At 61.3% G+C, this 11,291-nt stretch overlaps 1 non-coding gene across 1 annotated transcript; it reads right to left on the bottom strand.

Annotated features, from left to right (window-relative positions):
• Nucleotides 1-1,181: 1,181 nt before the first annotated feature.
• LOC142792398 (small subunit ribosomal RNA) lies at nucleotides 1,182-2,996 on the bottom strand. Its single transcript, XR_012890888.1, has one exon. It is a non-coding gene; the product is annotated as a small subunit ribosomal RNA (ribosomal RNA).
• Between the last annotated feature and the right edge of the window lie 8,295 nt (nucleotides 2,997-11,291).

Below are 11,291 nucleotides of genomic sequence, written 5' to 3' on the forward strand. Positions count from 1 at the left end.
TCGCATCCACGGTTTGCCACCGCACACCAAAATGCCGATCCGGCTGCCTACTTTAGCCAACAGGTGGAGCCAGGCGCGCCGTACTTGCGCGGCACTTCCCACGTCCACCGAAGTCGGTGCCAAGGACCACTTTCGGCGCCGGAGCCGCGTACGAGCCTACTCGAGGCGGAAGAACGAAGCCAGCAAGGGCCTGGCCGCAAGTGCGTTCAATTGTCGGGACGTCCAAGTCCCTCGTTCTTCCGTGCTTCCTCTTTCGGCAAGTCGTTGCGGCACCTTCCCAAAGCGCGCAGACCCGCTAATCGCGACGAGCGCGACGTGGCCGTGCCGCCTTTCCCTCGGCAGCAAGCAAAACGCCTGGCAACGTCGACGCTCCCCTAACCGCGATCTCGCACCGTGTTTCGTGTGGCGAATTCAAAAGCCGGCCGGCGCTGCTGCAACCATTACGGTCGGTACGCATACGCCGCGGAGGGCGGGACGGTCATCGGAGCGTGCGGTTCCTCCATCGAGTACTGCGCACCTCGGCCGTCGCATCGCCGTGCCATGACCGGCCGCGCGTCAACGCGAACCGGTGCCAGCGAGATCCCTCGCCTGCAAGAACCGACCGGCAGCCTCCGTCACCCGAGGACGCGGAGGCGCTTGCCGCGGACGGCGGGACGGTATGCACTGGTGCACAGCGGACCCGTCACATCGCCAGTTCCTTGACCGACCGCCGACGCTTGTGCCGTTCCTCTCGTACTTGGCAGTCGCCGCGCGATTGTCGGGTCTCGTTCTTGCACGCTCGAACGGTCGGGAGGGCACTCGGCTGGCGTTTCGGGAACGCGCAGCCTCGCCTTCTACCGACGTAACCACGACTCGCCGTTCGCGCTCCGCCGCTCCTGTTTACAGTACTAGGCGGTCCCGCAGCGGTCGGGTCGCGCATTTCGAGCGCTTCGAGCCACGGTGCAGTGGCGGGTCGAAAGCCGACCTATGAGTGCGTTGCGCCGTTTGTACCCGCGTCCGCCACCTGGCCGACCGTCCAAGGTCGCGGTGTTGGCGTCCGCTGGGCGCAACAATTTGTCACGGGGTGCCGCTCCACATTCAGGCAGCCCCGTGGGGAAAAGCCGACCCCGCGTCCAAACGGGGTCAGCGGCAGAAAGTGTCGGGCGCAGACGCAGCTGAGGCGCTCACCCTTCACAATCCGTTAATGATCCTTCCGCAGGTTCACCTACGGAAACCTTGTTACGACTTTTACTTCCTCTAAATGATCAAGTTTGGTCATCTTTCCAACAGACCGGCGCAACCGAAAGGCCGCGCCGGACATCGGTCCGAAGACCTCACTAAATCATTCAATCGGTAGTAGCGACGGGCGGTGTGTACAAAGGGCAGGGACGTAATCAACGCGAGCTTATGACTCGCGCTTACTGGGAATTCCTCGTTCAAGGGGAACAATTGCAAGCCCCTATCCCAATCACGAAAGAAGTTCCACGGGTTACCCAGTCTTTTCAGACAGGGATAAAGACACGCTGCTTCCTTCAGTGTAGCGCGCGTGCGGCCCCGGACATCTAAGGGCATCACAGACCTGTTATTGCTCTGTTTCGTGCGGCTAGGAGCCGCTTGTCCCTCTAAGAAGGTTGTAAGGTGCTGGGAACCCCGCACCTATTTAATAGGCTAGAGTCTCGTTCGTTATCGGAATTAACCAGACAAATCGCTCCACCAACTAAGAACGGCCATGCACCACCATCCACCGAATCAAGAAAGAGCTCTCAATCTGTCAATCCTCCCAGTGTCCGGGCCGGGTAAGTTTTCCCGTGTTGAGTCAAATTAAGCCGCAGGCTCCACTCCTGGTGGTGCCCTTCCGTCAATTCCTTTAAGTTTCAGCTTTGCAACCATACTTCCCCCGGAACCCAAATACTTTGGTTTCCCGGAAGCTGCCCGCCGAGTCATTTGAGTAACTCAGGCGGATCGCTGGTTGGCATCGTTTATGGTCAGAACTAGGGCGGTATCTGATCGCCTTCGAACCTCTGACTTTCGTTCTTGATCAATGAAAACATTCTTGGCAAATGCTTTCGCAGTAGTTCGTCTTGCGACGGTCCAAGAATTTCACCTCTAGCGCCGCAATACGAATGCCCCCGTCCGTCCCTCTTAATCATTACCTCGTATTCCAAAAACCAACAGAACAGAAACGAGGTCTTGTTCTATTATTCCATGCAAGTTTATTCAGGCGACTCGCCTGCGTTGAGCACTCTAATTTTTTCAAAGTAAAAGCACCGGCCATCTCGAGGCACACAATGAAGTGCACCAAGAAAGAACCGGCATGATGTTCAGTCCGAGCCGTCGCATCGGGTAGATGCACTACTCGTCTGGAACTGAGATCCAACTACGAGCTTTTTAACCGCAGCAGCTTTAGTATACGCTATTGGAGCTGGAATTACCGCGGCTGCTGGCACCAGACTTGCCCTCCAATTGATCCTCGTTAAAGGATTTAGAGTGTACTCATTTCAATTACGGGGCCTCAAAAGAGTCCCGTATTGTTATTTTTCGTCACTACCTCCCCGTGCCGGGAGTGGGTAATTTGCGCGCCTGCTGCCTTCCTTGGATGTGGTAGCCGTTTCTCAGGCTCCCTCTCCGGAATCGAACCCTGATTCTCCGTTACCCGTAACAACCATGGTAAGCAAGTAACCTACCATCGAAAGTTGATAAGGCAGACACTTGAAAGAAACGTCGCCGGCTCGTGGCCATGCGATCAGCACAAAGTTATCCAGAGTCACCACACAATACGGGCCGAAACCCGATCGATCTTGGTCTAATAAAAGCACCCGTTACCCAAAGGGCTCCAGGCTCACTGCATGTATTAGCTCTAGAATTGCCACAGTTATCCAAGTAGGAAGAAACGATCTAAGGAACCATAACTGATTTAATGAGCCATTCGCGGTTTCGCCTTATTTCGGCATGTACTTAGACATGCATGGCTTAATCTTTGAGACAAGCATATGATTACTGGCAGGATCAACCAGGTAATCGTTCGACTGCGCGTCCGTCCTCGCCTTCGGCGGGCCGGACGCAGTCTGTGTGCGGCGGAGGCCACCTTCAGGCGCCCCAACACGCTTATTTTGCACTCCGAGATGACGGCGTTCGAGCTCGCTACGGCACAACCTTCCCGAAAGACGAGTGGGAGCCGTGCGGCAAGAAGCACGTTCATGCTCGCTCTTTTTCGTTGCATCGACTCGGTCGCGCCGTGCGGGTTGCCCAAGCCCGCTGCACTGTCGGTGGACCGGCCGGAACTAGCAACGGAGCCGAGACTGCAAAGCCGCCAGACGACGGGTCACGCCCGCGTCTTCGGCGCTTTCGCATCTGAATCGCCCGAGGACGACACGGAACACACCTCGATATCGTGGTAAAACGGCACCGTCCGACAACCAGCCCCTAACGCATCAAGCGGATGAGGCTGCAGACGACTGCCGTGGATTCCCCTGGAGCAGACCCGAGGACACGCTTGACGAGGCCGAAGCCCGCCGCATATCAGACACCCGGTCGCTTTCGCGTACGCCGCTCACGAGAACCCCCACATAATAGCAGCGATAAGTACCCAGACCTCCTTGGGCACTAATACGAGCGTACTCGAGAAAATTTCACCGCGGGTGTGCCCCGAAACGTGTGGCACGTTGAGCGTGCCACAAGTCTACGTCGCTCTCAAACCCGCCGAGGTCGTAGAATTTGCGACCCTACTCACGAAATTCCCACCGAGGATACGGCCGCAAACGTACCGCACCTTGGGTAGGCCACGAGTTTGTGCAACACTACGCTGACGGCACAGCACCGAGGTCGTGCGCGCACGCACGGGAAAATTCCGCCGCGGTTTCTGCCGAAAACGTGAGGCACCACGACTCTCCGCAAGTTCGCGTCGACTGCGAAAGACCGAAGTCGTGAACGACGTGTCCGCTACTCGCCGCCGACACGCTGGACACCAAACGTACAACGACTCGACGGCGTCGTAGAGGCCCACGACGCGGTTTTCCTTAACGACGTCTCGGCGTGGCACCGACAGGTTAGAACGGCCGACCAACGTTCCCTGTCCGCCGTTCGGCTCAGTCGAAGGGCTCGGCGACTTCGGCAACGCTGCGAAGCCGCACGGTGACGCACGCCATGTCCCCATTTTTTTTTTTTCTTTCTGCGTCTGCCGGGGTGCCCCTATAATAGCAGCGATAAGCACCCAGACCGCCGTGGGTCGCTCGCCCCGGCTGACGTGGTTTTTCGTACTCCTGCGGCGGTCGCCGTCAAGCACGTCCAAATACGCTACTTTCGTGGGCGCATTCACGCTCTTTCGCTTCGCCGGAGTGCCAGCACTCACTCTGCCAAAAACGGCGAACATCCGAGCGGCGGTTCCCACTTTTGCGTCGGCGTCGCAAACCCCGCCCCGGCAGACGAGGTTTGCCGTACTCGTGCGACGGTGGCCGGCGGGCACGTCGAAAGACGCCGATATCGTGCGCGAATTGGCGCACCTTGGCTTCACCGGAGTGCCGCCACTGACTCCTCCAAAAACGGCGAAGATCCGAGCGCCGCTTCCCACTTTCGCATCGGCGTCCCGAACTCCGCCCCGGCTGACGCGGTTTACCGTACTCGTGCGACGGTCGCCGGCGAGCACGTGGAAAGACGCCGATATCGTGCCCGAATCGGCTCCGTTCGGCTTCGCCGGAGTGCCAGCACTGGCTCGGCGAAAGACGACGAACATCCGAGCGACGGTTCTCACTATTGCGTACGCGTCGCAAACCCCGCCCCGGCAGACGCACTTTGCCGTACTCGTGCGACGGTCGCCGGCGAGCACGTAGAAAGACGCCGATATCGTGCCGGAATCGGCCCCGTTTGGCTTCGCCGGAGTGCCAGCACTCACTCGGCCACAAACGGCGAACATCCGAGCGGCGGTTCCCACTTAGCCGTCGGCGTCCCGAACTCCGCCCCGGCAGACGCGGTTGCCGAGCTCGTGCGACTAGCGACCGCGAAGCCGTCTCGCGACGCCGCTTTCGTGCGCGGCTCCCACTGCGACCTGGGTCACCCGAGGTCGACGAGCAAGAAAGAATGTCGAAAAAAATTTTTTTTTTTTTTTGCGTCTGCCGGGGTGCCCCTATAATAGCAGCGATAAGCACCCAGACCGCCATGGGTCGCTCGCCCCGGCTGACGTGGTTTTTCGTTTTCCTGCGGTGGTCGTCGTCAAGCACGTCCAAACACGCCACTTTCGTGGGCGCATTCGCGCTCTTTCGCTTCGCCGGAGTGCCAGCACTCACTCTGCCAAAAACGGCGAACATCCTAGTGGCGGTTCCCACTTTTGCGTCGGCGTCGCCAACCCCGCCCCGGCATACGCGGTTTGCCGTACTCGTGCGGCGGTGGCCGGCGGGCACGTCGAAAGACACCGATATCGTGCGCGAGTCGATGCTTCTTGGTCTCGCAGGAGGGCCGCCACTCACTCCTGCAAAAACGGCGAAGATCCGAGCGGCGCTTCCCACTTTTTCGTCGGCATCGCAAACCTCGCCCCGGCAGACGCGCTTTGCCGTACTCGTGCGACGGTCGCCGGCGAGCACGTCGAAATACGCCGATATCGTGCCCGAATCGGCCCCGTTTCGCTTCGCCGGAGTGCCAGCACTCACTCGGCCAAAAACGGCGAACATCCGAGCAGCGGTACCCACTTAGCCGTCGGCATCCCGAACTCCGCGCCGGCTGACGCGGTTGCCGAGCTCGTGCGACTAGCGACCGCGAACGCGTCTCGCGACGCCGCTTTCGTGCGCGGCTCCCATTGCGACCTGGGTTACCCGAGCTCGACCAGCAAAAAAGAAGGTCGAAAAAAAATTTTTTTTTTCTGCGTCTGCCGGGGTGCCCCTATAATAGCAGCGATAAGCACCCAGACCGCCGTGGGTCGCTCGCCCCGGCTGACGTGGTTTTTCGTACTCCTGCAGCGGTCGCCGTCAAGCACGTCCAAATACGCCACTTTCGTGGGCGCTTTCGCGCTCTTTCGCGTCGCCGGTGTGCCAGCACTCACTCTGCCAAAAACGGCGAACATCCTAGTGGCGGTTCCCACTTTTGCGTCGGCGTCGCCAACCCCGCCCCGGCATACGCGGTTTGCCGTACTCGTGCGGCGGTGGCCGGCGGGCACGTCGAAAGACACCGATATCGTGCGCGAGTCGATGCTTCTTGGTCTCGCAGGAGGGCCGCCACTCACTCCTGCAAAAACGGCGAAGATCCGAGCGGCGCTTCCCACTTTTTCGTCGGCATCGCAAACCTCGCCCCGGCAGACGCGCTTTGCCGTACTCGTGCGACGGTCGCCGGCGAGCACGTCGAAATACGCCGATATCGTGCCCGAATCGGCCCCGTTTCGCTTCGCCGGAGTGCCAGCACTCACTCGGCCAAAAACGGCGAACATCCGAGCAGCGGTACCCACTTAGCCGTCGGCATCCCGAACTCCGCGCCGGCTGACGCGGTTGCCGAGCTCGTGCGACTAGCGACCGCGAACGCGTCTCGCGACGCCGCTTTCGTGCGCGGCTCCCATTGCGACCTGGGTTACCCGAGCTCGACCAGCAAAAAAGAAGGTCGAAAAAAAATTTTTTTTTTCTGCGTCTGCCGGGGTGCCCCTATAATAGCAGCGATAAGCACCCAGACCGCCGTGGGTCGCTCGCCCCGGCTGACGTGGTTTTTCGTACTCCTGCAGCGGTCGCCGTCAAGCACGTCCAAATACGCCACTTTCGTGGGCGCTTTCGCGCTCTTTCGCGTCGCCGGTGTGCCAGCACTCACTCTGCCAAAAACGGCCAACATCCGAGCGGCGGTTCCCACTTTTGCGTCGGCGTCGTAAACCCCGCCCCGGCAGACGCGGTTTGCCCTACTCGTTCGACGGTCGCCGGCGAGCGCGTCGAAAGACGCCGATATCGTGCGCTAATTGGCGCTCCTTGGCTTCTCCGGAGTGCCGCCACTCACTCCTCCAAAAACGGCGAAGATCCGAGCGGCGTTCTCCACTTTCGCATCGGCGTCCCGAACTCCGCCCGGGCTGACGCGGTTTACCGTACTCGTGCGACGGTCGCCGCCGGGCACGTCGAAAGACGCCGATATCGTGCCGTAATCGGCCCCGTTTGGCTTCGCCCGAGTGCCAGCACTCACTCGGCCAAAAACGGCGAACATCCGAGCAGCGTTTCCCACTTTCGCATCGGCGTCCCGAAGCCCGCCCCGGCAGACGCGGTTTGCCCTACTCGAGCGACGGTCGCCGGCGATCACGTCGAAAGGCGCCGAATTCGTGCACGAATCGATGCTTCTTGGTCTCGCAGGAGGGCCGCCACTCACTCCTGCAAAAACGGCGAAGATCCGAGTTGCGCTTCCCACTTTTTCGTCGGCGTCCCGAACTACGCCCCGGCTGACGCGGTTTACCGTACTCGTGCGACGGTCGCCGGCGGGCACTTCAAAATACGCCGATTTCGTGGGCGCATTCACGCTGTTTCGCTTCCCCGGAGTGCCAACACTCACTCTGCCGAAAGCGGCGATCATCCGAGCGGCGGTTCCCACTTTTGCGTCGGCTTCGCAAACGGCGCCCCCGGCAGACGCGCTCGTGCGACGTACTCGTGCGACGGTCGCCGGCGAGCACGTCGAAAGACGCCGATATCGTGCTCGAATCGACCCCGTTTCGCTTCGCCGGAGTGCTGCCAGTCACGGCGCAGAAAACGGCGAACAAGTGTTTTTTTTTTTTTTCCTAGAATTTGTGTTATAGAAGGCACATTTGATATCGGACGATAATTTTCCACTTTATCACGCGCACCGATTTTCGTGTAGAGGTTTGCAAGTTTATGGAATTTCTCCACTTGGAATAATGCGATTTAGTAGTACTACGAGAACTTCATGGATGTACTCAAGGGTACGGGGCAAGTCAGTTACGTCAACACCTGCAGATTTTTTACACTTCAAACTGAAAATTGTTGGTTGTGAGTCCTCGTGTGATATTAAAGGCCGATTCGCTAACACATAGAACAAAGAAAGAAAGGAAGAAAAAACGCCCGCGCTCGCTCAAGAAACCTGGGTTCGCAACAAGTGGCAACAACAAGCAACCGAGCGAGTGCGCCAAAACCCGTGGCGGCCGAACAAACGCGAAGTCCCAACCGCGTCAGCCGGGGCGGCACGGGACAGGAAAAATCACTTCAGCCGGGGCGGCGGGGCACCGAATAAACCTCGTCACCTCGTCGCAGGATAAAAGAGGAAACAAAAAGTCTAAACAGCGTCTGCTGGAGCGAATGCGTAATAAAACAACAACAACAACAAAAAAAAAAACACCCGCGCTCAAGAAGTCTGCAATCCTCACAAAAGGCGACTGTGACCGAGCAGCGTCAGCCGGGGCCGTGCGGAAACGGAAAAAACCGCGACTACCGGGGCGTCGAGGCACCGAAAAATCCTCTTCAGCCGCGGCGAAAAAAAAAAAACAAAAAGAAAGACGGAGGGGGGGGGGGGAACCACGTCTGCCGGGGCGAAGGAAAAAAAAAAACGCGTCTGCCGGGGCGAGCCCGGGTGCGGCACCACCGGGAAAACTGTGGCAAACAGACATGGCGATCGAGTGAGTGGGCCGCCAGCCAGGCTCAGCCAAAAAGTGCAAAGTCCGAACTGCGTCAGCCGGGGCGGCAAAAACCGCGTCAGCCGGGGCGGCGCAAAAAACCGCGTCTGCCGGGGCGGCACGAAACCGCGTCAGCCGGGGCGGGGCGAAAACTGCGTCAGCCGGGGCGAAAAGAAAAAAAAAAACGCGTCTGCCGGGGCAAGCCCGGGTGCGGCACCACCGGGAAAACTGTGGCAAACAGACATGGCGATCGAGTGAGTGGGCCGCCAGCCAGGCACAGCCGAAAAGTGCAAAGTCCGAACCGTGTCAGCCGGGGCGACGCAAAAACCGCGTCAGCCGGGGCGGCGCGAAAACCGCGTCAGCCGGGGGCGGCACGAAACCGCGTCAGCCGGGGCGGCGCGAAAACTGCGTCAGCCGGGGCGGCGCGAAAACCTCGTCAGCCGGGGCGAGCGAAAAGGGGGGGGGGGGGGGAACCACGTCTGCCGGGGCGAAAGAAAAAAAAAAACGCGTCCTGCCGGGGCGAGCCCGGGTGCGGCACCACCGGGAAGACTGTGGCAAACAGACATGGCGATCGAGTGAGTGGGCCGCCAGCCAGGCTCAGCCCAAAAAGTGCCAAGTCCGAACTGCGTCAGCCGGGGCGGCAAAAACCGCGTCAGCCGGGGCGGCGCGAAAACCGCGTCTGCCGGGGCGGCGCGAAAACTGCGTCAGCCGGGGCGAGCCCGGGTGCGGCACCACCGGGAAAACTGTGGCTAACAGACATGGCGATCGAGTGAGTGGGCCACCAGCCAGGCTCAGCCAAAAAGTGCCAAGTCCGAACTGCGTCAGCCGGGGCGGCAAAAACCGCGTCAGCCGGGGCGGCGCAAAAAAACCGCGTCTGCCGGGGCGGCACGAAACCGCGTCAGCCGGGGCGGCGCGAAAACTGCGTCAGCCGGGGCGAAAGAAAAAAAAAAAACGCGTCTGCCGGGGCGAGCCCGGGTGCGGCACCACCGGGAAAACTGTGGCAAACAGACATGGCGATCGAGTGAGTGGGCCGCCAGCCAGGCACAGCCGAAAAGTGCTAAGTCCGAACTGCGTCTGCCGGGGCGGCACGAAACCGCGTCAGCCGGGGCGGCGCGAAAACCGCGTCTGCCGGGGCGGCACGAAACCGCGTCAGCCGGGGCGGCGCGAAAACTGCGTCAGCCGGGGCGAGCCCGGGTGCGGCACCACCGGGAAAACTGTGGCAAACAGACATGGCGATCGAGTGAGTGGGGCCGCCAGCCAGGCACAGCCGAAAAGTGCTAAGTCCGAACTGCGTCTGCCGGGGCGGCACGAAACCGCGTCAGCCGGGGCGGCGCGAAAACCGCGTCTGCCGGGGCGGCACGAAACCGCGTCAGCCGGGGCGGCGCGAAAACTGCGTCAGCCGGGGCGAGCCCGGGTGCGGCACCACCGGGAAAACTGTGGCAAACAGACATGGCGATCGAGTGAGTGGGCCGCCAGCCAGGCACAGCCGAAAAGTGCTAAGTCCGAACTGCGTCAGCCGGGGCGGCAAAAACCGCGTCAGCCGGGGCGGCGCAAAAAACCGCGTCTGCCGGGGCGGCACGAAACCGCGTCAGCCGGGGCGGCGCGAAAACTGCGTCAGCCGGGGCGAAAGAAAAAAAAAAAACGCGTCTGCCGGGGCGAGCCCGGGTGCGGCACCACCGGGAAAACTGTGGCAAACAGACATGGCGATCGAGTGAGTGGGCCGCCAGCCAGGCACAGCCGAAAAGTGCTAAGTCCGAACTGCGTCTGCCGGGGCGGCACGAAACCGCGTCAGCCGGGGCGGCGCGAAAACCGCGTCTGCCGGGGCGGCACGAAACCGCGTCAGCCGGGGCGGCGCGAAAACTGCGTCAGCCGGGGCGAGCCCGGGTGCGGCACCACCGGGAAAACTGTGGCAAACAGACATGGCGATCGAGTGAGTGGGCCGCCAGCCAGGCACAGCCGAAAAAGTGCTAAGTCCGAACTGCGTCTGCCGGGGCGGCACGAAACCGCGTCAGCCGGGGCGGCGCGAAAACCGCGTCTGCCGGGGCGGCACGAAACCGCGTCAGCCGGGGCGGCGCGAAAAACTGCGTCAGCCGGGGCGAGCCCGGGTGCGGCACCACCGGGAAAACTGTGGCAAACAGACATGGCGATCGAGTGAGTGGGCCGCCAGCCAGGCACAGCCGAAAAGTGCAAAGTCCGAACCGTGTCAGCCGGGGCGACGCAAAAACCGCGTCAGCCGGGGCGGCGCGAAAACCGCGTCAGCCGGGGCGGCACGAAACCGCGTCAGCCGGGGCGGCGCGAAAACTGCGTCAGCCGGGGCGGCGCGAAAACCTCGTCAGCCGGGGCGAGCGAAAAGGGGGGGGGGGGGGGAACCACGTCTGCCGGGGCGAAAGAAAAAAAAAAAACGCGTCTGCCGGGGCGAGCCCGGGTGCGGCACCACCGGGAAGACTGTGGCAAACAGACATGGCGATCGAGTGAGTGGGGCCGCCAGCCAGGCTCAGCCCAAAAAGTGCCAAGTCCGAACTGCGTCAGCCGGGGCGGCAAAAACCGCGTCAGCCGGGGCGGCGCGAAAACCGCGTCTGCCGGGGCGGCGCGAAAAACTGCGTCAGCCGGGGCGAGCCCGGGTGCGGCACCACCGGGAAAACTGTGGCTAACAGACATGGCGATCGAGTGAGTGGGCCACCAGCCAGGCTCAGCCAAAAAGTGCCAAGTCCGAACTGCGTCAGCCGGGGCGGCAAAAACCGCG

Source organism: Rhipicephalus microplus, unplaced genomic scaffold (genome assembly GCF_043290135.1).
Source record: "Rhipicephalus microplus isolate Deutch F79 unplaced genomic scaffold, USDA_Rmic scaffold_218, whole genome shotgun sequence".
NCBI classification, from domain to species: domain Eukaryota; kingdom Metazoa; phylum Arthropoda; class Arachnida; order Ixodida; family Ixodidae; genus Rhipicephalus; species Rhipicephalus microplus.